Here is a 25,745-nt window from a genome sequence, read left to right on the forward strand (position 1 = left end):
ACAATTCTGGCACCAGAACTTCACGGACCCCTGTATCTTCTGCGTAGTATCCACGGGGTACCTCCTTCCTATCCCAGCCTCTCCTCACCTGCACTCCCACAGGTTGGGACAGCAACTCTTTTGGCGGAGATCTGGTCCCTCGTAGAGAGCCAGGCAGTGGAGGAAGTTCCAGCCTCCCAGTGAGGCTTCGGCTTCTACTCCAAGATTTTCGCAATTCAGAAGAAGAACCAGGCGGGCCTGAGAGTTGTGCTGGACCTTTCCACCCTCAACCTCTACTTACCCCTGCAAAAATTCAAGATGGTTACGCCAGCTTAGCAGAGACATTGGACAAGGGAGACTGGATGTGCTCCCTGGACCTGAAGGACGTGTACCTACATGTCCCAATTCGGCAGCCCCATTGTTCTTTTCTACGATTCAGAATCATGGGCTACAATTTCCAATACACAGTCCCTCCGTTTGGCCTCAACTCGGCCCGCAGGGTCCTTACCAGACTCAAGAACGCTGTAGCGGCCCTCCTCAGAGAGCATGGCCTCCACATCTACCCATACCTCGACGACTGGCTCGTCAGGGCTACATCTGCGGAAGCGGTTCACCACTCGTCCCATGCCCTTATGAACACACTGCATTACCTGGGCTTCTCGCTCGACCTCAAGAAGTCACAGCTGCTCCCTACGCAGACTGACATTCCTGGCACTCATTTGGGACACGTGCTTCGAGAGGGTTTTCCCGTCGGAAGACAAGATCTCGGCCATCAAGAGGGCCACCGCCCACTTCCTCAGCAGAAGGTTACCCCGGCATGGTAGTACCAGCATCTCCTGGGTCTACTAGCGGCGGTTCTGCTAGCTGTGCCGCACACGAGACTAAGAATGAGAAGGATTCAGCTGCACTTCACGGCCTCATGGAATCATGAGCCGGGCTCGCAATCCGAGACGATCAACGTTCCTCCATCTCTCCACCCGGGCCTAACTTGGTGGTCCATGGACGGCAAGACCTCTCCGCCGCGCTCTCCGCAGGCTACCATCACTACAGACTCGTCGCTCGAGGGCTGGGGAGCCACCCTGGACGATCTCTCGGTCCATGGCACCTGGACTCGACAGGAGCAGGAATACCACATCAATTGGTTGGAGCCGAACGCCATCTGGCTAGCGCTCAGAGCATTCCTACCACTTCTCGGGCAAGGTTGTCCTCATCCAGACAGACAACTCGACCAGCATGTAATACGTCAACAAGCAGGGAGGCACCAGATCCCCTTCTCTGTGCAGACTGGCGATCAGCATGTGGGAATGGGCCTTGGAAAACTAAATTCACCTCTTGGCAGTTCACCTCCCGGGGGAATTCAACCTGGAGGCGAACAGGCTCCGCAGGCTAGGAGCAGACAATTACGAGTGGCAGCTAAACAACCTCGTAATTCAGGAGATCTTTAGCAAGTGGGGTCACCCCAAAGTGGATCTCTTTGCCACCTGGTACAACAAGAAGTGTCCCCAGTTCGCATTCTGGCAGGGTCAGGGCCCCGGCTCTCTGGGAGACGCATTTCATCTCCAGTGGACCGGCATGAAAGCCTATGCCTTCCCGCCTAGCCCCCTGATCCACAGGGTAATTTGCAAGATCAAGGAGTCTCTTTGACTCCTCATCATTCTGAGGGCTCCATGGTGGCCGGCCAGGCCATGGTTTTCGGAACTACTCAGCCTCTCTCAGGTGCCTCCCATACACCTTCCGACGGGCCCAGCACATCTTCTGGCACAGCAGGGGGTGCAGAATCATCCACCCCGCTCCAGGGAAACTAGCCCTCACAGCGTGGTACTGAGCAGGTAACGCTTCGGCACCTTAGCCTTTCACAGGCCAATCTGGAGATCATACAGTGCCCCAGGAGCAAGGCCACCAGGGCCCTGTACAAAAGCAAATGGACCAGATTCTGCCACTGGGCAGACGCCAAGGTATTTGACCCCTTGGCCTGCAGTTTGGATGACATGCTCTCCTTTTTGGCACGCCTCGCTCATACAGGCATAGAGGTGGACACCTGCCGCAGATACCTTGCAGCCATAGGGGTTTACAGGAACTCGGGAGGAGGGCATCTTTTCCTCCTCTAACCCTATAGTCAAGAAACATCTGACTAGTGTCGCTAAGCTCTACCCGCCGTCAGGACACTGCACCCCGTGTGTCACCGTAACCTTGTCTTAGGCGCCCTGGCGCACAAACTATTTGATCCAATGGCGTCTGTGGACATTAGGCTGGTCACCATCAAGAAGGCCTTACTAGTTGGTCTTACCTCAGCTCGCAGAGTCAGCGAGATCCAGGCTCTGGTCGCCTCTGAACCATATACCACCTTTCACAAGGACAAAGTAGTAATGCGGACACACCCGGCGTTTCTGCCCAAGGTCCCATCTGCATTTCACTTGAACAAAGAAATAGTCCTTCCTATGTTCTTTCCCGATCCCAAGGATGAAGCACAGAGTGCGCTGCACTGCCTGATTGTCAGGCGTGCCCTAAAATTCTACTTGGACAGGACCAAGGGCTTCTGCAAGTTGGACGCTCTGTTTCACTTTCGGAGGCTCGAGGCCAGGCTATCAGGCCTTGAAGGCCTCCATATCTCGCTGGATGGTCTCCACCATCAAGGAAGCGTACGAGGGCCAGCACAAGGCGCTCCCGGCCAACATGCATGCCCACGCTGTCAGAGCCAAGGCAATGGCCATCGCATTCCAGCGCCATGTCTCTTGGCAAGTCATAAGCAGGGCGGCCACTTGGGCCTCTCCTTCGGCTTTCTGCAAGCATTACTGTTTGGATGCCGGCTCCAGATCTGATGCGGCTTTCGGACAGGTGGTTCTCAGGAACCTATTTGCTTAAGGAGGGTCTCCTCTCCACCCTGGGGCTACAATCCGTTGTAATCGCCCATACAGTATGGAAGAAAGGGGACGGGACGTAAGAGTAATTATAAGTTACTAACCGTAGTGACTTAAGTACTCTTGGTCCATAGTCCCCTTTCCTCCATACGTCCCACCAACCTCCCCCTAATAATACTGGTGTCATTAGGCAATGTTATTGTCGACGCGTCAATGGGGAATGAGGTGTGGCGCCGGAGGGCGGAGTCAGGGCAGCGCATGCTCCATGGGCCGCGCCTCTAAATTTAACGGGGAAGAATGTTTTTTCTGGTGAAAAGGGTTCCATCTCCAGTCCCTTAGAAGGGACGCCCATACAGTATGGAGGAAAGGGGACTATGGACTAAGAGTACTTTAGTCACTACGTTATAATTTGTCAACCAGTGGTGCAACATCTCCGCAAACAAATGTGAGATTGATATCCTTCGACAGGGTCACTCTTTAAAGAGGCTCAAGCCATGCTCAACAAAGGGGCAATGGAGCCATCCCTCTGCGCCTCTGGGACTCTGCAGTGTACTGCATATACTTTCTGGTGCGAAAGAAGTCAGAAGGGTGGAAATCCATTCTAGCCTTGTGATGTCTCAACAAATTCCTCAAGTCCCAAAATTCAGGGTGGTCACGTTGCAGCACTTGGACGACCAATTGGAGGAAGAAGATTTCTGGGTGACCCTAGACTTGGAGGATGCTTACTTCCACATCCCCATTCTTCACAAACACTGGTTGTTCATGAGTTTTGTCATTCAGGGAAGATATTACCAGTTCAAAGCCTGAAATCGTCCCCAAAGGTGTTCACCAAGTGCTTAGCTGCGGTGACAGCGCACCTATGTCCCAAGAGTCCATGTCTATCCTTAGCTAGACGATTGGCTAATCAGAACCTGGTCTCACGCACTGGCAATCGGGCACACTGTGGAGACCATCCAGACCGTAACTTCCCTGCGAATAACGATAAATTATCAGAAAATCCACCTCAGAACATGCTATTCCTGATTTCCCACCTCAGCACACTCTTGTGTCTAGCGACACCTTCAGAAGAGAGGGTGAAGACCATCCTGGGAAAGGTCAAACAGCTATCGACTGATTCAGTTATAACAGTCTGATCCATCAAGTCCCTGCTGGGGATGATGTCTTCCTTCATCCATCAAGTTCCCTTTTGTAGACTACAGATGAGACCCTTTCAAGTCTCTGGCACATGTAATGTCAAGAGCGCACTCATTCGGGAATTTGGTCAGGCCCTGCAATGGTGGTCAATTAGCCCATATATCTCGCACAGTGCTCCCTTTCAGATCCCTGCGTATCAGGCGACAGTCCCGACCCACGCCTCTCTGGGCTCCTCAACCCGCCAACCCTCCAAACAGGACATTCTTACACCAGAGACTTCTGGCTTCAAGGACAGCAACACCACCACTTTGTTTTACATAAGGAAACTGGACGAGGCATGCTCCCCTTTGCTCTCTGAAGGTGCAGAATCTATGCGCCCTTGCTCAACGGATATTTCTTGTCCCATTTCACCTGGCAGGCATTCATAATACAATTTCAGACTCTCTCAGCAGGGAGCTGCAGTCTTGCCCTAAACAGGAGCTCCATCAAGCACAAGTGTCTCGTCGCCTCAACGAGTGGGGTCTCCCTCAAATCGGCTCTTTGCGACAGCTACCAATGCCAAGTGTCAGAAGTTTGCCAGCAGGTATCCTCAGCCAAGGAGTCTTAGGAGGGCCTCTTCTGGTACGCATTCCCGCTGATTCCTTTGTCGCTAAGAGTGATCAATACACTCGGACGTTGACACTGCAAGATGGTCCTCATTGCACCAGCAGGGCCCAGGCAGATCTGGTACTCAGACCTTCTCCATCTGTTTGTGGTCCCAGCCATCAATCTGCCTCCCCTTCCAGACTTGCTGTCCAGGAAGGGAGGGGCAATCCTGCACCATCACCCAGCGTCTCTGAGCCTCAGGGCTTGGCCCCTGCAGCCCTAGAATTTGGGCACTACTTGCTGCCTTTTGTGAGGGATTAGAAATGTGAGGCGCACAGCTTTAAGTTTTTTCAAAAGTAGCCATTTTATTAACTTAAAAAGGTGTGACAAACCCCTCACTATCCCTAACCTAAAGAGGATTTCCCTGCCTATCAAAATAACTAAACAAAACACTTTAATAAAAAGAATGTCCCGCACTCTTGTACATACATCAAACTCGTAAAGGTAATTAATGCATATCATTGAAACCTGGGTTTGATCCCCTTGCCCAGATTCAAAGCAGGATTTTCTATCCAAAGTTCAGATGAGAAAGTTCCTTTTTGTGACTAAGTTTTAATCGTACAATTTGTCTTATTCAAAAAGTCTTTCACTTTGACTTTTTAACCAAAAGTTCAATCAGATGGAAAGTCTTGTGATCTCTCAAAGTATAGACAAAAGCTTAACACTTCTCCTTGATATGATCGGTTATTTATAACATGCTTAATACCCAGAGTGCGGACCCGGGGGTCGAACCTGTGTTGCTCCGTGTCGTTTTGCATTCAAGGCAAGCACGTTGCCCCTGAGCTAACCTCCCGAGACTAAGCTGTCATTCTTCTTAATAGAACACACATCATTTTACAATTCTTCTGTAACAATAACAATGTTCTGTCAGGATGATTCCAACACAATGTATGAAACATTTGAGTGGTCCTGCCATTTTTCTTTTCCACAGCCTTCAATCACAATTTAGTACTTCAATAATTTCTTCCTGGTTCACATCGATGGCGGCAGACGTGCGCGACTTAGAACAACACAGCAAGACAGAGTTGTTTGAATTTACAAGAGACTGCCTTGTTGACATTCAGGCAATACGCAGGGCCTGGGTACTAAAGACCCTGTGAATGCACTAGGGTCACTAATTCCAGTGGCTGTTAGGAGTTTTGTATTGGACATAACTGCCTAATGCACACCTAGAAACTTTGATTGGTATACGTGGAAAAACAGGCGCCAAGGAAAGATTTATTCTATACCCACCGGACACTTATCGAGTGAAGAATTATCCGTAGCAGGGATTTATCCATTGCCTCAAGATCACCTCCCCCTGAACTCACAGTGGAGATTGAAAGGCTCACGGATCGCTTCAAGATACCACACGGACTGGAGTGTTGTATCTCGTCCTGAGGAAGGTTGGCTAGAATTGTTGGGACTAAATTCCACAAGCCTTCACCATAATACAACTGAAACATGTGTAGACAATAAAAACTCTCTATAATAAGAACAGAGGGTCACATTGAGAAGACATAAGAGTGTTGGACTTTGAAATTGGAAATAATTTCAATGCTGGATATAATGAACCACCATGTTTGATGAAATTGTAGTATGAAGAAGACTTGTATGAGTGATGAATGATGGGCAAAGTTTTGTAAGGTTGAGTCGATTTTTAGAGTATTTTTTGTAAAACTAATTCTCCAGCATTGGATCTTTCATGGATTCACATGCTTAGAATATTCCCCGTTGTCAGACTGGGACCCCTCGGTACACATATATAGCCTTTTCCTATAGGAAAACTTCGACACTTTTGTGTCCTATCTACGTCCTTTTAGGGCCCGCCTACGCATGCCCCGTAGGCCGTCACGGTATAAGAGGCCCGCCCCCGCGGCTCCCCTTCAGATTTCAACCGTCTCCAAAGTAGTGGGATCTCCTCGCGTCGTCTTACTATTTTGTACAAGGTTGTGTACTTGGAGTTGGAGTTAGGTGAATTTTTCCTTCATGTTAGGAAAGGCGCTGTTCCGTCCGTGCGCGACGTGCGGCTTGAAAAAAGTTTACGAGGGGGACGGACATATGGATTGTATATACTGTCTCCACCCTCATCATTCGGCTGATAACTGTGACATATGCAAAGGGTTTTCTAAAAAGACCCTCAAAGACCGAGATCGACGGCTGGTGGCATGGTTGAATGATGGAGCGGGGGCATTACCCCCCTTCGGAGGTAGGCTCCACACAGTCGGCGAAAACATCACACCGCGCTGTGTCGTCGGAACCACCAGCGAAGAAATCTCGACCGACGGAAAAAGAGTCATCTCGGAGTCATTCAGCTAAAGAATCTTCGTCGAGAAAATCGTCATCTTCGTCAAAAAAGCATGACAAGGAAAGGCCGAAATCCTCATCGGGCGATCACCATAGATCGACCACGAGTCGAGAGTCGAGTAAAAGCAGGCCAAGTGTGGAAAAGGCGGGACCGCCTAAACCACCTGCTAAGCCACCGTCGTCGACGGCGGTCCAGTCGTCGGCCTCCACCCTACCACTGACGCATGTGGTATCCACCGTCCCACCGACAACGACTGCGACGGTGGCCTCGTCAACGGAGGTTCTACAGGAAGCCAGGAGGCCTGAAGTTTTTGATCCGATCCCTCCGGATAGTTTACTACAGGAACAGGCAGTGTCGCTGTCCTCGGGGGGAGGACGAGAGCGGGAGAATAGCTGGCCCGGCAGACCTCGGGCTACGAGTGGTTGACAAGTCGTCGACGAGGGGATCCGAAATTCCGGTGTCTGCCCCTCTTCTCAATCCTCAATCTGTTTTGTCGTTGGAGATTCTGTCCATGCTTCAGTCTTTAGTACAGTCGTTGGACCAGAGACTACCGCAGGTAAACCTGCCACAGTCACCCATCGACGAGCCGGTCCCGTTCCGTCCACCGACTCACTTACGCCAGTCGCAGCACCACAAGCACCCCAAGAGGAAGGTGAGCTGCCAGATTCGGAGTCTGACAGAGGAGCCATGTCGGATATCTCATCATCCCCCTCCAGGGATCCAACCTGGGAGTCAGAGGTGGAGTTAGAAACCCCAAGAAGCCCGGCTCACCCGTCCCCCCCCCCCGGACGATATTGCATCATTCCATTCTATGATGGAGAAGGCGTGTAAGGAATTTGGTTTGTCCCAGGAAGAACAGAAAAAGGGCTGTTTTTTTGTTCGACCACATGGGTAAGAGAAGGAGATCAGTGTTCTCAATACCCATACTAGATCACATGTGGAAGGAGGGTTTGCAGACAATGCTTCACCCCTTTTCGGAGCCGGCGGTAAAAGGACTCCTTGAGAAAAAATTTAAGGCTCCAGAATCTACCCCCAAGTGCTTATCCTCCCAACCAACGCCTGAATCGGTGGTGTCGGCGGCGAGGAAAGCGAAGGCCCAGCACAAGTGCACGACTCCGCCTGAAAACGGGGCAAGACATCAGGATGCCTTCGGCAAAAAAGTGCTATCCGTGGGAGCAACTACAGTAAAACCCGCAAACTCTCTGGCTATTGTAGCCAGATACGACAGAGAAATGTGGCACAGGCTGGCTCCGTTGCTGGATCATCTTCCGGAAGAGCATAGGAAGGCAGCGATGTTACTTGTCCGAGAGGGTGAGGAAGCCTCCAATCACGCAATAAACATCGCGGTTGACCTCGCTGAATCGGGCTTCAAGCAAATCAATAATGGGGTCGTGTTACGACGACAGTCATGGCTTAAGTGTACCTACTTCAGGCCAGAGGTACAATACAAAGTATTAGATATGCCCTTTGAAGGAGACCTCCTATTCGGAGAGAAAGTAGATGAGGCCCTAAAGGGAATGAAAGAGGACTCGGACACGGCACGTTCATTGGGTGCCCTCCAGAGTAGCCGAAGCTACAAGTCTTTTCGTCCCTTTAGAGGGGCTTCAGGTAATTCCAGATTCTCTGCGTCAGGAGACAGATCCTTTGGTAGGTCGGCTTACCCCTCCCAGGGATACAGGCGTGCTTCCCGAACTGCAAACCGACGCCGGAACTTCCAGACTTCCAGGAAGAGACCATCCTACCCGTCGTCGTCGAGAGAAAAGCAAAATAAAGATTAGCAATGACGAGCAACACAGCGTTCTGGGGGGGAAGAGTATCGGCCTATGTCGACGAATGGGAACGAATAACGACAGATCAATGGGAGCTGGACACAATAAGGAACGGGCATTCTTTACAATTCAAGCGCAGCCCTCCGCACATTCCACCTGCGTTCACCGCTCATTCCCATCTAAGGGTACTGCAACAAGAGGTAACACTCATGTTAGCAAAGGGCGTGATAGAATTAGTTCCAACATCACAGAAAGGTCAAGGAGTCTACTCAAGATACTTCGTCGTAAAAAAGCTGAACGGAAAATGGCATCCCATTCTAGACTTACGCGATCTCAACAAGCCCTTAAAGAACCTAAAATTCAAAATGCTCACGCTGCAAGAAGTGATCCGAGCCGTTCAAGAAGGGGATTTTCTAGCGTCCCTGGATTTGCAGGACGCGTACTTCCATATTCCAATGTGTCAGAAACACAGGAAGTTCCTGAGGTTTGTGATAGGGCGAACTCACTACCAGTTCACGGTTCTTCCCTTTGGGCTCAAAACCTCCCCCAGAACGTTCACAAAATGCCCGGCCCCAGTAGCGGCCTGGCTAAGGAGGCAAGGCCACCATGTATACCCATACCTCGACGACTGGCTGGTAAGGGGATCCTCCCCAGCGTCGACCAACACAAGTTTGCAAGCCACCATGCAACTTCTACAACAGCTGGGATTTGCCATAAACTTCGAAAAATCCTCTCTGCAGCCATCGAGAACGTTGGTGTTCCTGGGGGCACAGTTCGAGACCCAGTCGGGACTAGTGAAGCCTTCCCTCGACAGAACCTCAAAACTCAATCAACTGGCGAGCAGACTACGGCGAAACACCAAGCTCTCAGTGAGGAAATACGTTTCGGTCCTAGGGGCCATCGCATCCTGCATCCATCTGGTGGCAAACTGTCGCCTATTCATGAGGCCAGTTCAGGAGTTCCTCGCGGGCCGGTGGACACAGGCCCAAGGATCATGGTCAGACAAGATAATCATCGATGACGAAAAACTGCTTCAGACCCTTCAGTGGTGGCAGAGTTTCCACAATCTGAACAACGGTGTACCCCTACAGGAACTGGAGTTTCAGCGAACCATAGTCACGGATGCGTCTCTAACTGGATGGGGAGCTGACATCGGCACACTTCAAACGCAAGGCCGTTGGTCTCAAACGGAGTCACTCCTACACATCAACGTGTTAGAGCTCAGAGCAGTGCGATGGGCCTTGAAGGCGTTTCTACCACACATCAAGGGATCGAGAGTATGAGTGCTGACGGACAATACGACGGCCATGTTTTATTTGAGAAAACAAGGAGGGACGCGATCCAGGACTCTTTCCATGGAGGCCCAGAAAGTATGGCATTGGGCATTAAAGCACGAGATTTCCATCGTGGCTCACCATCTCCCGGGAGTGAGGAATTCGCAAGCAGATTCCCTCAGCAGAAGGATGGCCCAGATACACGAATGGGAATTGGACACAGTTCAGCTGACGAAAGTGTTCGAGAAATGGGGTCACCCCCCACTGGACGTTTTCGCAACGAAGGAAAACAAGAAATGCGAACAATTCGCAAGTAGATGGCCTCAGGAGGGTTCCATGGGGGAGGCGTTCTCCTTCCCATGGACGGACAAGTTCCTTTATGCTTTTCCTCCGTTTCCCCTCATACGGAGACAGTGCAGTGGGATACGCAAGTACAGTTGCCGGGTAATTCTAGTGGCACCGTTTTGGCCGCGGCAACCGTGGTTTTCCGACCTGCTTCACCTGTCGCTGGAACATCCAATAGCGTTTCCAAGAGTCCCGAACCTACTGTCCCGGGACAAAGGTACGGTGTGGCATCACGACCCGGACAGCCTCAACCTCACAGCCTGGCTCCTGATTTTTCGGAATTTGGTACCTTAGACGTTTCAGAGGATTGTCAGAAAATTCTGCAAGCGGCTCGGGCCCCTTCTACCAACAAATCTTACACCTATAAGTGTCGAAGGTTCTGTGAATGGTGTCGAGGACAAAAAGGTCTACATCCGTTGAAGGTGACTCCGGAGCAAGTTCTACCTTACCTGCTTCACTTGGTAGAGGGGGGTTTATCTTTCACATCGATAAAGGTGCACCTGGCGGCCATCTCTAGGTTCACGAGGAAGAGACGGTCGTCTCCTCTATTCAGCTACAGACTTGTGAAACACTTCATGAGGGGCTTATTTCAAACTTTTCCCCCAGTAAAATGTTTCCCACCAACATGGAGTCTCAACATAGTGTTGGCAGGCTTAATGAAACCACCCTTTGAGCCTATGGCCACGTCCGACATGAAATTCATATCGTGGAAGTTGGCAATCTTATCTCGGAACTGCAAGCGTTGGTCGTAGACCCTCCATACCTAAGATTCTTTAAAGACAAGGTGGTTCTGGCAACTAATCCTACTTTCGTCCCGAAAGTTCCTACAGTGTATCACAAACACTCGTACATTGTTCTCCCTACTTTCTTTGCGACCCCATCATCGGCAGCAGAAAAAGCTATTCATACCTTGGACGTTAAGAGGGCCCTAAAATTTTACCTACATCGTACACAAGAACTCAGGTCTACTCGACAACTGTTCATCGCGTATGGTCCGTCGATGAGAGGAAAGGCAATTTCTAAGCAAGGATTGGCTCGATGGGTCTCGATTGCGTTTTGCCACTCCAAGGCCGGAAGGCCGCTGCAAGGGCATCCTAGAGCCCATTCTACAAGATCAAGGTCGTCCTCAGCAGCATTATGGGCAGGAATTCCGCTAACAGACATATGCCAGGCTGCGGCATGGTCAGTGCCCCACACGTTTACCCGCCACTACTGCCTTGCCAGGCAGCATGCGGACAAGCTGCAGATGGGAAGAGCAGTCCTGCGCCATCTGTTTCAATAAGGTAAGCTCTACACTGTAGAGAGTTTTTTCTACCTGTTGGTGACCGTATGCTTTATGGAGGTACAGTTATATGGGTAAACTTATTTCTGTTGTACCTATGCATTGTGTATTGTGGTGAGGGTATATTGCATTACATTCTCACCGCCGTCTTCAGGTTTACGGCTATACAATCTATTCTAAGCATGTGAATCCATGAAATATCCAATGCTGGAGAAGGGAATAGTTTCTTACCTGTAACTCCATTTCTCCAGCATTGGTATCTTTCATGGATTCACATGCGGCCGCCAGCCTCCCCGGAATGCAATGTATATACTTGATAGGTTTGACCCTTCCTACTTTGGAGGGGCCGAAATCTGAAGGGGAGCCGCGGGGGCGGGCCTCTTATACCGTGACGGCCTACGGAGCATGCGTAGGCGGGCCCTAAAAGGATGTAGATAGAACACAAAAGTGTCGAAGTTTTCCTATAGGAAAAGGCTATATATGTGTACCGAGGGGTCCCAGTCTGACGACGGGGAATATTCTAAGCATGTGAATCCATGAAAGATACCAATGCTGGAGAAATGGAGTTACAGGTAAGAAACTATTCCCATACTTTACAGTTTCTGTTAAGTGAAATAAACACCATATCAAGAAAAAAAATATTTTGAAAAAATTATAAATGATTCCTGGTATCTTCGAACCTATTGGTCCATATTCTGTTTTTTGTTTATGTATACTCACCTGGAGGACCATAGGGAATGACCAGGTACCCTTATCATTTTGACTAACCGGCCAGGACCACCACTAAAAGGTCCCTATCATAGTTCACTCTATTGTCAGGACAAAAGCTCCTAACACTACTACAAGTACTCTGGTGAGGTATACTTCAAACCTTTTTAGAAAAGTATTTCGCCTTCAATCAATCGGCATCGAAATTCAAAACTTCTTTTGGGAAGACAGTGGTGGTTGTGGTGCTGTTTATTCCACTGTTGCATTTGCTACATGCAATGCAGGTTATTCTCCTCCTTGATAATTACTACCAGAAGGGCTTTTCTCCTGCCACTCTTGTTTTCCCATTTCTATATCAAACAACTGTGGGCAGTATTCCTTTATTACACTTGCCACTCTTTGGCAATGCTTGTTGATGCCCTGCTCAACTACTGCCTCTTCCTTCCTTTGGCAATAGTGATTATAATTATTTGTCTTCAATATTGCCCTTTCTTTACTTTGGCAATGGTGGTTATTTCTTGCATTAGTATTGCCCCCTCTTTGTCTTGGCAATACCTTTGGCCTTGATACCAATGATAATGTTTCTTTTCTTGTCTGCGTGCAAGATAAATGTGGTACTGTCGAAACTGATGGGGCATCCTTTTGAACCTATGCATAGGGCCTCCTTGAAGTTTCTTTCATGGAAGACCACCTTCCTGGTGGCAATCCCCTTGGCCAGGTGGGTTGGGGAAATGTAGGCACTCTCCTGTAAGTCTCCATATTTTTCATGGCATTCAGCTAAGGCGGTTCTGCAAACTCCTTCCTTCATGCCACATGTTTGTTTGTTTGTTTGTTTATTTATTTAGTATAGCGCACAAAACCCAGAGGTAACAGGGCGCAACAGAGGTCAGGAAGATAGGATTACATAAAAACTTGGTTACAGAATAAGATAGGCATGAGAAAAAGAGCATTGCATTTACAGTTACATTGTGTGGGATGTGCATATATACATATAATTGAGCGAAAGCTTACAAATTTACATATTTAGTGCTGTGCATAGGGGCAGTTCGGTTGCATTTACATATTTACATATTTAAGGCTGTGCATGGTAGTCAGGTTATAGCACTGGCATGATCAGATTAGATGGCAGGGTTAGTCGTGAGGATCATTGGCCCGCAGCCAAGTGAGGGTGTTTCGCCTGAAGCTATAGTAGGATTGGTCTGTCCTAATGTAGAGTGGGAGGGCGTTCCAGTGTTGGGCTGCCAAGACAGGGAAGCTGCTGCCGCCGGTTTTCTTTTGTCTGAAATTGGGTACCTGCAGGCAGTAGGAATTAATCGATCTGGTGGGGCGGGTGGACGTTTTTTTCTTTATTCTGGATGCGAGATAGGGGGGGGCTGCGTTGTTTAAACATTTGTAGGTGAGTGATGCCGTTTTGAGGGAGATGCGGTCGTGGATTTTAAGCCATTTGTGTTCTCTCCTTTTGTTGGAGATGTGTTCCTTAGAGGGTAGGTTGAGGGCTGTTCTGAGAGCGTTGTTTTGTAGTGTCTGTAGTTTGTTGGTTATGCATTTGTTGGCTCCTAGGTACATGGCGTTGCAATAGTCCAGTCTGGATAGTATTAGGGCGTTGGCTATGATGATGCAGCTAGCTTGGGTGAGGAAGGCTCTGCTTGCCCTAATTAGCTTGCATGTGTAGGCGGTGGAGGATGCTAGTGAGTTAACTTGTTTTTTTAGTGACATGGTTGCATCAAGGTGAAAGCCTAGTGTTTTCACTGTTTTGGCCACTGTGATGGTGTTGCCATCAATGTTGAAGGCCTTATAGTTGGAACTGAGTTTTTTGAGATTGGTATTGGATCCGAGGAGCAGGATTTCGGTTTTCTCATCATTTAGACATAGACCGTGTGTGGCCATCCATGCCTGAATGATGAGATATATTTTGTTTACCAAGGCCGTATCTGAAGCGTAGTTGCCTGAAAGGGGTATGAGGATCTGGGTGTCATCTGCATAATTGGTATATGAGACACCCAGTCTGTCCAACTTGTCAAATAGGGGCTTGGTAAAGATGTTGTAGAGGGTGGGAGAGACGCAGGAGCCTTGGGGCACCCCACAGGTTATTTTAATGGGGTCTGCTGAGGCTAGGGTGGAGAAGACCCTCATAGTTCGGTTGTCCAAGAATGATTGGATCCAGGCTATGGCCTCTTTCGAGAAGTGGGCTGCTGAGGCCAGGTGTTCGCACAGGACTGCGTGATCTACCAGGTCAAATGCTGCCGACAGATCGAGGAGTAGTAACATGGCAGTGTTCCCTTTGTCGTTAATCTCATTGATCTGGGTTTTAAGATCGATTAAAGCTGTCTCGGTGCCGTGCTTCGGTCTGAAGCCTGATTGGTGGGTGCCTAGTAGTTTGTGAGTTTCAAGATATTGCTGAATCTGCAGGTATGCTACTCTATCTATTATCTTTAACAGGAATGGCACCGTGGTGATGGGCCTGTAATTGGTGGGAATAGCGGGGTCTAGGGTTTGCTTCTTGAGGAGAGGCAGGACCCAAGATTCTTTGAGGTTACTTGGTATGGTGTTGGAGGAGAAGGATGCGTTGATCAGCTTGGTTATAAAGGGGGCTAGATCCCTAGCAGCATCCTTGATTATCTGGGGAGGGCAGTTGTCGCCTTTGCAGTTAGATGGTTTAAGTGAGGCTATAACTTTTTCTGTTTCTGGGATAGATATTTTGGTAAATCTGAAGAGATTCTGGCCTGGACGGTTGGCTGTTTTGTCGTGGTTGCTGGGAGATGCTTCATTGGTGGTGAGAGAGTCTTTTTTCAGAGCGATTTTGGTTTGGAGAGTTTTGATTTTATTAGTTAGGGCGTTTTGGACGCTGGTGCACCATACTTTATCTTTAATTATATTGTCTGGTGGGGGTATAGGGGATTCTAGTTCCCTTAGTATAGCAAATAGTTCTCTGGTGTTGGAGCTCGATTTTGCGATTCTTTCATTGAATAGTTTCTTTTTGGTGAGTAGAATTTCTTTTTTGTAGTTGTTTGCACAAAGTTTGAGTTGTGATTTATTCTCTTCTGTAGGGGAGTTGCGCCATTGGCTTTCAAGTTTTCTTTTGTGCAGTCTAAGTTCTTTCAGGTGTGGGGTGAACCAGGTGTTCAGGTGGGCTTGCTGTTTGCTTTTTTGCAGTTTTAGAGGGGCAATGATGTCTAGTCCTTTTTTTATGATATTGTTATAGTTTTCTACTAGGCGTTCTGGTTTTAGATTATCGGGGAGAGCATTGAGGGTTGGCAGTAGTAGTGGTAGGAGGTTGTCAGGGGTTATGTTTTTTTTTGCTCTAGTGGGTAGTGGTGGTGCCATGATTTTTCCTTTGTTGACTTCTTTATTGAGAGATAAGGTGAAGTCAATGAGGTGATGGTCTGTCCAGTGCTGGGGAGTGGTTTTGGTAATGACGGTGTCGCAGTTTAGAGTGGCGATCCAGTCCAAGGTCCTACCTTTATTATGGGTGGGGGTGAGCACTCTTTGGATTAGGCCGTGTTCATCTAGCATGTTGGCTATAGCTTGTGCTGATTTGTCGTCAGGGTCGTTTAGTCCTAGATTCAAGTCGCCTAGCAATAATATTTGGGTGGTGTCTTTTATGTTGTTGGCTAGGAGGCTGGATAGGTCTGCTTCGAATGAGCCAATGGGGCCGGGTGGCCTATATATTAGAAGGATGGTTAAGGTGCGACAGTTGGAGATGGGTAGTTTGGCTACTAGGAGTTCGCAGGATTTGAGAGGTGCTTGAGGCAGTGGTCTTAGCTCGAGGTTTGTTTTAGCTATGATGGCTAGGCCGCCTCCTCTGTTGTTGGGCCTGTCCATTCTGATTATTTGGTAATTTTCTGGAATGGCTATTGAGAGTGCTGGGCCTGCTGCTTCGTGCAGCCATGATTCAGTGATAGCTAGGAGGTCGAGGTTGTTTGAGGATAAGGTGTCTGCTATTTCTGTGGCGTGGGCCATTATCGATCTGGCGTTGATCAAAGCTCCGGATATAGTGGTAGTGTTGGGTGTATCCTGGATTGTTATAGGGATGAGTTTGGGTTGGGTGGAGTTGTAGCAGGGTGTGATGTGTCTCGGGTGGATTTTGGTGTGTTGCAGGGTGGGTCTCTTGTTGTGGTAGATGGGCTCGTAGAGACGGGGTAGTCTGGCTCGTAGTCTAGTGTTTCTTTCTAGGGTTGGACAGGGTGCATTTTCTGCAGGGTACATGGTTATGGTGGCAATGAACATGGTAAGGTGTAATATATGTATGAGGAGATACAGTAGGGTGGCTGTTTGGCTCTTGCTGAGGTACATTGTACGGTTTGGCATGTGTAAATAGACAGGGGGTTTACCTGAGTTCGCAACTCAGGCTAAGAATGGCATGTGCAAATAGATGCAAGTAGGCAAGGGGTTCACCTAAGAACAGTAATCACATTTAGGCTAAAATGACATGTGCAAGTAGATGCAAGTAGGCAAGGGGTTCACCTAAGAACAGTAATCACATTTAGGCTAAAAATGGCATGTGCAAGTAGATGCGAGTAGGCAAGGGGTTCACCTAAGAACAGTAATCACATTTAGGCTAAAAATGGCATGTGCAAGTAGATGCGAGTAGGCAAGGGGTTCACCTAAGAACAGTAATCACATTTAGGCTAAAAATGGCATGTGCAAGTAGATGCAAGTAGGCAAGGGGTTCACCTAAGAACAGTAATCACATTTAGGCTAAAAATGGCATGTGCAAGAAGATGCAAGTAGGCAAGGGGTTCACCTAAATTCGGTAATCACATTTGGGCTAGAAATGGCTACAGACATATAGATAACTCTGCAAGTTGGACCAGTTAGTAGAAAAAGACTACCACATGGTCGGGGGGGCGCATGATACCAAGAAGGATCTGTGGTGTTGAGGGCATTGCTGTGTATGAGTAAACATGTATTCGTGTCTACTGTACTTGCTTCTTGAGTACTATAGAGTGATAGCTGTTCAGTAAGTGAGAGAGCTCCAATCACACATTAAGAAATGCGTACAGTTTAACGTTAGAGAATCTCAGAATTTCCGCAGCTGGTGATTGTTACCGCTTTTGTTGTTAGAAAATCAACAATTACAAATGTAGGTGTATCGCTTCAGTTATTTCTTATAAGAGCTTAGCCGTCTTATGTAGTTAAGCATTACTCACCAAAACAGTTCAGTTAAGCTGATAGGTATCATGGTGCTGTACATGGCCAATGTACCATACATGTTTAGAATCAGTATAATGCGGCTGAGGGCGTCTCCAACTTCTGATAGTGAGAGATCCTGGAGTTGAAAGGGCAGAGATCCTGGCCCCTGGCTCCTACGGCTCCGAACAGGCACCCAACAGGCCTTAGAGTGGCCTTGGAGCTGGCCGCCGGCGTGATCCGCCTGCCGGCGGTTACAGCTGATGTAGATGAGGCTCAGCCTCGGTTTCAGGCCGCGCTGCGCCCGGCATGGGCTAGTCAGGCGCCGTGTGGGGACAGGGTCAGGCAGGCCCTGTCCTGTTCCCCGCTTGTCGCGTGGTTCCTCTGCTGGGCTGGGGGTGCTGGGGATGACTGCCCTCTCATCTAAACAAGCCTTTAATTCTACCAGTTTTCTTTGCATACTCTTCATCTGCTGAAAGATCTTGGCGTTCGATGGACGTTGCGCGTGCCTTGAAGTTCAATTTTACACGCACAAAGGACTTATGGATTACTTCTCAGCATTTTGTCAATTTTGGACCTGTGTGACATGGGCAAGCCCTGTCCAAGGCTTCCATTGCCAGGTGGCTCTCCAGCGGTATCACTCATGGCCATTGTATGGCCAACAGACCGCTACCAGTCCGGCAGAGAGCTTGTATTTGCGCCTATTTGGCCATAAGGGAAGAACGCAAACACTTGCGTCTCCCAAACCCTTATCGCAATAAGTAATTGGACTCAGACTAGCAGAAGAAACATGCACACACCATATAGGGTTATAAAAATGCCTCATTATAGGCCTTTTGTTTATACCAAATAACTATAGAATAAACAAATAGAACACCAAAACATACAAACATATACACATAGATCGATTAGAATATAAGTTGCATCACCGTTATCCATGAGGCAGAAGAAAACTTCATCTAGGCCACCAAACAACACTGCTTAGTCCCTCAGCAGGTAAGCGAAGAGATTACTACGGTCAATGGGGTCTGATGCGGAGCATCCTCCCTTTCAGATTGACTGCAACACCTCGGGTTCAACATCCACCAACCACTCTTCCTTGATGCCCTCTCCTTTATGAGGCCTCCCCCCACCCACTCCAAACCGTGTTCTGCCCTCGGCCGAAAGGCAGATCACAAGTTGACGGGACAGACGGTGGAAAAATGCAATTGGAAGTGGAAAAACCCAACGCTCCTGTACTTGCATGCATTCCCAGACCCCTTATCCTGCAGCTGCAGTGCACTCCAACTCCCCTTCTGTATTCGTGCACAATGCAATAACTATTCTCTGTAGTCAGTCCGCTTACAAAATATCTGTGACCTTGCTCTGTTTTCCCTGCTACTTGTTCATTCTGTGATGCCCGCGGAAACGCAGACTTTATTACTGCAATGGGAGATGAGGGTTAAAAATGGCTGCGCATCGACGCCATGTTATTCTGGCTCGCACTTTACACACTAGCATTACAGAGCCCATTCCACCAGAGCCATTGCATTGACTACAGTGTTTCTTTCTGGTGTTCCCCTGCTTGATATATGCAGGGCTGCTACATGGAGGTCTTCTCACACCATCACAAGATTCTACTGTTTCGACAGGGATTCCAGGCAAGAGTCCTAGTTTGGCCAAGCAGTGCAACCTGTTTGCATGAGATGACTTTGTTCTGGGAGTTGGTATATTGCTTCTGTGAGCCTTGCCACTGCCCATGGTTGTGTATATGTACTCCTGTGTAATCATATTCATGAGCATGTGAATCCCTGTTTGTAAGACCCCATGCTCCAGAATGAACAAGTTACTTATTTATAACTCCTGTTCGCCAGCATTGGTCTTACATGGATTCACATGTCGACTCTCCTTCCTTCCCCTCTGGCTATTCTTGGTTCCTTCTGCTGCTTTACGTGCGCAACCAAATCTGTAGAGGGCCACCAGGGGTGGAGCTTAGGAGGACGAATGCTTTAATATTATTGAGGATTCTCAGCCTGACGGAAAATATTCATGAGCATTTGAATCAATGTAAGGCCCATGCTGGCGAACAGAAGTTAAAGGTGAGTAACTTGTTCATTTTTTTTTTCTCGGGAGGTTGACTTTGCGTATTGCGTGACACCACCCTCCCAAGGGGTGGGGGGGGACATAGGGAATAAGGACCAAGTCTTTTCCATTTCTATGGTGACTCACTTGAGCGGGAAGAGAGCTGGGACTGGAGTACAAAGCTCCAATCTGGGAGAGAGGGAGAGGGCGGTGATGGTCATGGTTTGATTGGGGACGAGGTGGTGGGGGGGGCGTGGCTCCCTGTTTCCTCCCTACATTAAAAATAAATAAAGATGGTGCCATCCGGAGAAGGGCCTTAAGTGGCTGAAACAGCAGGCGCAGAATGTTTTTCCAGCATGGGGTCTGGCATGGATTCACATGCTCATGAAAATTCCCCGTCAGGCTGGGAATCCTCGGTAAAGAAAAAATCAGTATCGGTTTCGTTTCTGATCTATCTTTCTTAGTAGTAACCAATCACTGGTCTCTGGGTCATACTGCCCCCAACCAATGACTGCCCTCTCCCTAAGCACCGCCCTCGGCAGCCATCCTCAGATTTTTACTGCACGCTCAAGTGTTGGGAGTCCTCGTGCTATAGCTCTTGAGCTTTTACTGCGTTTTGGGCTTTTTCAAAGAGCTTTATCTAATTTTTCAGTCTAATCGAGCCTCGAGCTCCACCGTTTCTACTTCCGATCAACGGTGACCCGTTTCGGATTTATCTATGCCCCTCAAGGGTGAAGTTTTCGTCGAGTTACGCTTCTTGGAGGATTCCAGAAGTTTCTAAGGCCTACCTCATGGACGAGAAGAAAATGGCCCAGGACAAGGGAAGCTCGACTCCTGGCAAACTGTTCAGGATCTGCCCTGGATGCAACCTACAAAATGTGTTCAAGGAGGACGAGCATTCGAAATGCCTTTATTGCCTCCACGAGGACAAAACGCACGTGGAGAAGGACTGTGCGTTTTGCATGAACATGTCGAATCGGACTATGAGGGATCGCCGGTCCCGCCTCTCCAACTGGCTGGAAGGCAAGAGCCCAGCAGGTGAGAAGAAGAAGTCGGAGCGGTCTTAAGTCTTGTGAGGGCGCCCTGGCGATGGGGGCCCAACAGAAGGCAAAGCACTGCAAGTCCGCGGGCACCGGGAGCACCGAACGGTCGGGCTCCTTGGCTGCCAGGCAGCGCGCATCTTCACCGACGCCATCAACCGCGAGCCCACGCTCTGGCTCGGGGAAGAGAAAATCCGAGAACCCGGCTAAGCTTCTGGAGAAGCCCCGGTTGATCTCGAAGGAACCGCCGAGGGGGAGCGAGGCGGTGACCCTCCCCCTAAGGTGAAGGCCTCAAGTGCGCCTAAGGCGTCGAAGGCCCTGATCCACCCGGCAAGGCCTCTATCGAGGGAGTCGCTGTGGCCCTGGCAAAGCCTGTGGAGGCTATCCCAGTGGAGGCGACCTCGGGGCCCAGAGTTTCCCTGCCTCCGCAGAGGGAATCCTCTTTTAAGCCCATCGAGAAGACCCCCGTGAAGACCGCGGTGGGAAAAGAGGGGGGGGGACGGTGACCGTTACAGACACAGTCACAACCTCCGAGGAGGAGCTGGCTGAGAATCTGGAAGAGGCCCAGCCCCACGGGAGGAATCCCGAGGAGGGGGACGACGAGAGCGAGGATGGCAACGACGACTAGGTTCCTGTGGAGGAACAACCGTCGCTCCCAGCACGCCAGTCGCAACCCGAGCCTCAGGACAACTCGGCGGCCATTTTGCCGGCAATCCAAGCCTTATGCACAGATATAAGGACGAGAATGCCCTACCCCCGGCGGACGACCCAGCTGTGCTGGGTCCATCGGGAAGCCCTCCGAACAAGAGGAGGAGAATTCATCCAGTGCCCCTTCAGCCCTCACGGCCTTCTCAGCCTTTGTCGCCTTCCCCGATCCCGAGGGACAACACAGGAACGGCCACGGCCACTACAGGGACAGGTGACGACGGCGGTGACGACGGGACTAACATCCCGTCTCCGATTCCTCGGGCGTCCATGCCCGACGAGATTGGCTCCTTCCACGCCATGATTGCCAGGGCATCCAAGCTTTTTCAGCTCTGCCCTGAGGAGAAGGAAGGCTTCCTCTACCAACGGCACGAGGCCAAGAGGAAGACTGTCCTCGCGGTGCCGTTGCTGGATGACATCTGGGACGAGAGACTTGCCCTCCTCAAGAACCCGTCCATGACACCTGCCAAGAGGGACCGGTATGAGAAGTAGTACTGGGTCCCCAACGCCGCCCCGTTGTGCCTTAGGCCACAGCCGACCCCGGATTCGGTCGTCTCAGCAGCGGCCAAGAAGAAAGCGGGGGAGTGGCATCGGCTTCATCCTCAACTTCCCCACCGGACAGTGAGGGAAAGAAGCTGGACGCCGTGGGACAACGTGTCATCTTGTCGGCGGCAACGACGATTAAGGCAGCCAACGCCCTAGCGATTGTGGCCCGCTACGACAGGGAATTGTGGTACAAGATCGTCCCCCTGTTGGACTTCCTCCCGGACGATAAGAGGGCAGAGGCTCTGGCGATCCTACAGGTGGGTGAGGTGGCGTCGGACCACGCCATAACTGTGGCCACGGACATTGCCGACACCGGTTTCCGCCAGTTGGGCAACAGCGTTTGCCTTTGACGGCGGGGGTGGCTCAAGGCGACGGATTTCTGCCAGAACGTGCAAGCCAAGGTTTTGGACATGCCCTTTGACGGGAACAATCTGTTTGTAAAGACTGTGGATGAGTCGCTACAGGCCATCAAGACCGACACGGAGACGGCTCGGGCCTTGGGAGTTCTGCAGCAGCTGTGGCCGCCCTTTCAGAACTCCGGAGGCAAGCAAGGTGCCTCCAAAGGATTCGGTGGCGGCCCCTCGACCTACCGTCAGGCGGCCCGCTCCTCGTTGCAAGAAGCCTACAGGGGACGAGGCAAGTCAGGTGGATCTCGCCGCCAGGGAGGCCAAGGCGGCAAGGCTGCTTCCAAGCAAGACTAAACCGCCCGCCGCGCCCCCACCGAAGCACCCCGGTGGGCGGCCGGCTGACAAGGTTCGTCAGCGTGTGGGAATCCATCTCCACCAACCGTTGGGTGCTGGATGCCCTAGCCCACGGGCAGACACTGTAATTTCTAAATAAGTGCCCCCGAATTCCGCCCTTGGCCAGGAAGGAAAACACATCCCTCACCTGCTGTAAGGTCGATTCTCAAGAAAGGAGCCATCGAGCTCGTTCCAAAGAGGCTCCGGGGCTCCGGAGTATACTCAAGCTACTTCCTCGTCAGAAAGAAGACAGGAGGTTGGCGTCGGCTCAACAAATACATCAAGGCACAGATGTTTCGGATGGTCACCCTCCATGTGCTGGGACAGCTGGTGGAAGGCGCATTCCTAGCGTTGTTGGATCTGGAGGATGTGTACCTTCACATCCCCATCTTAAAAGGACACCGAAAGTTTCGCAGGTTCGTAGTCCAAGGGCGGCACTATCAGTTCAAGGCCCTACCATTCGGATTGAAATCAGCGCCCAGGGTGTTCACCAAGTGCCTAGCACCAGTGGCAGCGCGGCTGCTCCTGCAGGGGTTCCACGTCTACCCCTACCTGGACGACTGGCTCATCCGAGCAGGGACAAGGGAACTCGCTGTCGAACACACGGCAAAGACCGTCCGGCTGCTCACGGACCTGGGATTCCCCATCAACTTCCCCAAATCCCACCTGGTTCCGTCGCAGGTCGCGCTGTTTCGCAGTCGGAGGAAAGAACGCAGGCCATCCTGGGCAAGGTACAGCGTCTGCTGGCCACGGACGTGGCCAGGGTGAGGTCCATCAAGTCCCTTCTCGGGATGATGTCCTCTTGCATCTATCTGGAGCGCCTGTGCAGGCTTCGGATGCGTCCTCTGCAGGAGTTCCTTGACGCCCGTTGGACACAAGCGACGGACAGCTTCGAGGACAAGATCTCGCTCAACGAAGTATTCCACCGGGCAATTCGATGATGGGGCACCCGCACACATCTCGCCGTGGGCACAGACTTTCAAACCCCAGCATACCAGGTGACGATGACGACGGATGCCTCCCTGGAGTGGTGGAGAGCGCACACCAAAGATCTTCACGCGAGAGGCCTGTGGCTCCCGGAGGAGAGGCCGCACTACATCAACATACTGGAGCTCCGAGCAGTGTTCTGGGCCCTCAAGTCATTCCTCCCGTCCCTCAAGGGCAAGGTGGTGAGGATCTTCACCGACAACACCACCACGATGTTCTACATCTGGAAGCAGGGAGGAACTAGATCCCCAGCCCTATCCAAGGAGGCCCAGGATCTGTGGCCCTGGGCCGTTGCCCAGGGGATGTTTCTGGTGCCTTTTCGTCTAGTAGGGATAAACGCCATCGCCGACTCGCTCAGCAGGGAGCTGCGCTCTTGCCACGAGTGGGAACTATGCCAGGATCAAGTGCATCAACTTTTCCGGCGATGGGGTAAACACCAAATCGACCTGTTCGCGACGGCGACGAACTCCAAGTGCCAGAGGTTCGCCAGCAGGTTCCCCCAGCCGAGGAGCCTGGGCGATGCTTTCTCGTTCCCCTGGGACGGCCTGTTCCTGTATGCATTCCCGCCGTTGCTGCTCAGGCTCATCAACCAACTCAAGAGGTCCTGGTGCAGGATGATCCTCGTCGCACCGAGGTGGCCGAGACAGAGATGGTTCCCGGACCTTCTGGACTTGTCAGCGTCCCCACCAGTCAAACTTTTGATGGACGCAGATCTTCTCTCCAAAAAAGGAGGCGCCATTCTTCATCACAACACGGAGTCGCTGAACTTGCAGCACTAGAGTTTGGAAGGTGTGATATCCCGGCTGTCTGCAGAGAGGCTCTTGCTAAGGCCAGGGCATCTTCCACTTGTGTCCGTAGCACTTGAGAGTTGAGGAGGTTCTCTGTCTGGTGCCGTGCACAGAAGATTAACCCTCTACGGATTGAAGCCCCTCAAGTGCTACCGTACTTACTGTCGCTGGCCAAAGCTGGACTAGCTCACACTTCCATCAAGATGCATCTGACAGTGATTTCCCGATACACCAGAACTGCAGGACGGTCGTCCCTGTGGTCTCATCGCCTGGTGAAGGAGTTTATGAAAAGACTGTTCCGATCGTTCCTGCCGGTGAAGGCTCCAGCCCCGGCGTGGAAACTCAACGTGGTGCTGACAAGGCTCATGGGCCTGCCATTCGAGCTTTTGCATTCGGCTCCGTTGAAGTTTCTGTCGTGGAAGACAGCGTTCCTTGTGGCCATCACCTCTGCACGACGCGTGGGAGAAATTCAGGCCCTTTCCTGAAAGCCGCCATACTTGACTTTCCCCGAAACGAGGGTGGTGCTGAGGACACACCCCTCCTGCCCAAGGTGCCCTCATGCCCAAGGTGCCGTCGGACTTCCATCTCAACGAGCCCTTGGTGTTACCAGTTTTCTTCCCGTCGCCTTCGTCGCCGGCCGAGAGGGCTTTGCACTCGCTGGATGTAGCTAGAGCGCTTAAGTTCTACGTGGACCGAACGAAGAGTTTTCGGAAGTCATCACAGCTGTTTGTTAACTTTGGACCTGTGAACCAAGGGAAGGCTCTCTCGAAGGCTTCCATTTGCAGATGGCTCTCCAGCTGCATCATGCACTGTCATCGGTTGCCAAACCAACCGTTGCCCGGCCACCCGTGAGCCCATTCTACCAAAGCGATCGCTGCTACCACAGCGTTCCTGTCTGGTGTGCCCCTGCTGGACATCTGCATGGCTGCTACGTGTAGGTCGACGCACACCTTCACGAGATTCTACTGCGTCGACCGGGATTCCAGGGAGGAGTCCAGAGTCGGCCAGGCAGTGCTGCGCAACCTGTTCGCTTAAGGTGGGCCTGGTGAGGAGGTAAGAGATGCTTAATGTTGAGTTTTATGTAATGCTTACTGTTGAGCCTTGCCACCTCCCGTGGTTGTGCATGTGTGTACTGCTATGCATTCTTATATTCCTGAGCATGTGAATCCATGCCAGACCCCATGCTGGAGAAGGAACAAGTTACTTACCTGTAACTGTTGTTCTCCAGCATGGGTCTGGCATGGATTCACATGCGAACCCTCCCTCCGTCCCCTCTGCGGCTCTTCACTTGATCATACTGCCACTTTACGTGCTACCAAATCTGAGGATGGCTTCTGAGGGCGGGGCTTAGGGAGAGGGCAGTCATTGGCTGGGGGCAGTATGACCCAGAGACCAGTGATTGGTTAATACTAAGAAAGACAGATCAGAAACGAAACTGATACTGATTTTTTCTTTACAGAGGATTCC

General features: G+C 50.7%; 1 protein-coding gene across 1 annotated transcript in view; it reads left to right on the forward strand.

Annotated features, from left to right (window-relative positions):
• The window catches only part of PRKAR2A (protein kinase cAMP-dependent type II regulatory subunit alpha), a 1,246,928-nt gene that overhangs the window by 1,110,905 nt on the left and 110,278 nt on the right, over window positions 1-25,745 (forward strand). The window lies entirely within an intron of this gene.

This window comes from Ambystoma mexicanum, chromosome 2p, assembly GCF_040938575.1.
Source record: "Ambystoma mexicanum isolate Mex_15411 chromosome 2p, UKY_AmexF1_1, whole genome shotgun sequence".
Taxonomy (NCBI): Eukaryota; Metazoa; Chordata; class Amphibia; order Caudata; family Ambystomatidae; genus Ambystoma; species Ambystoma mexicanum.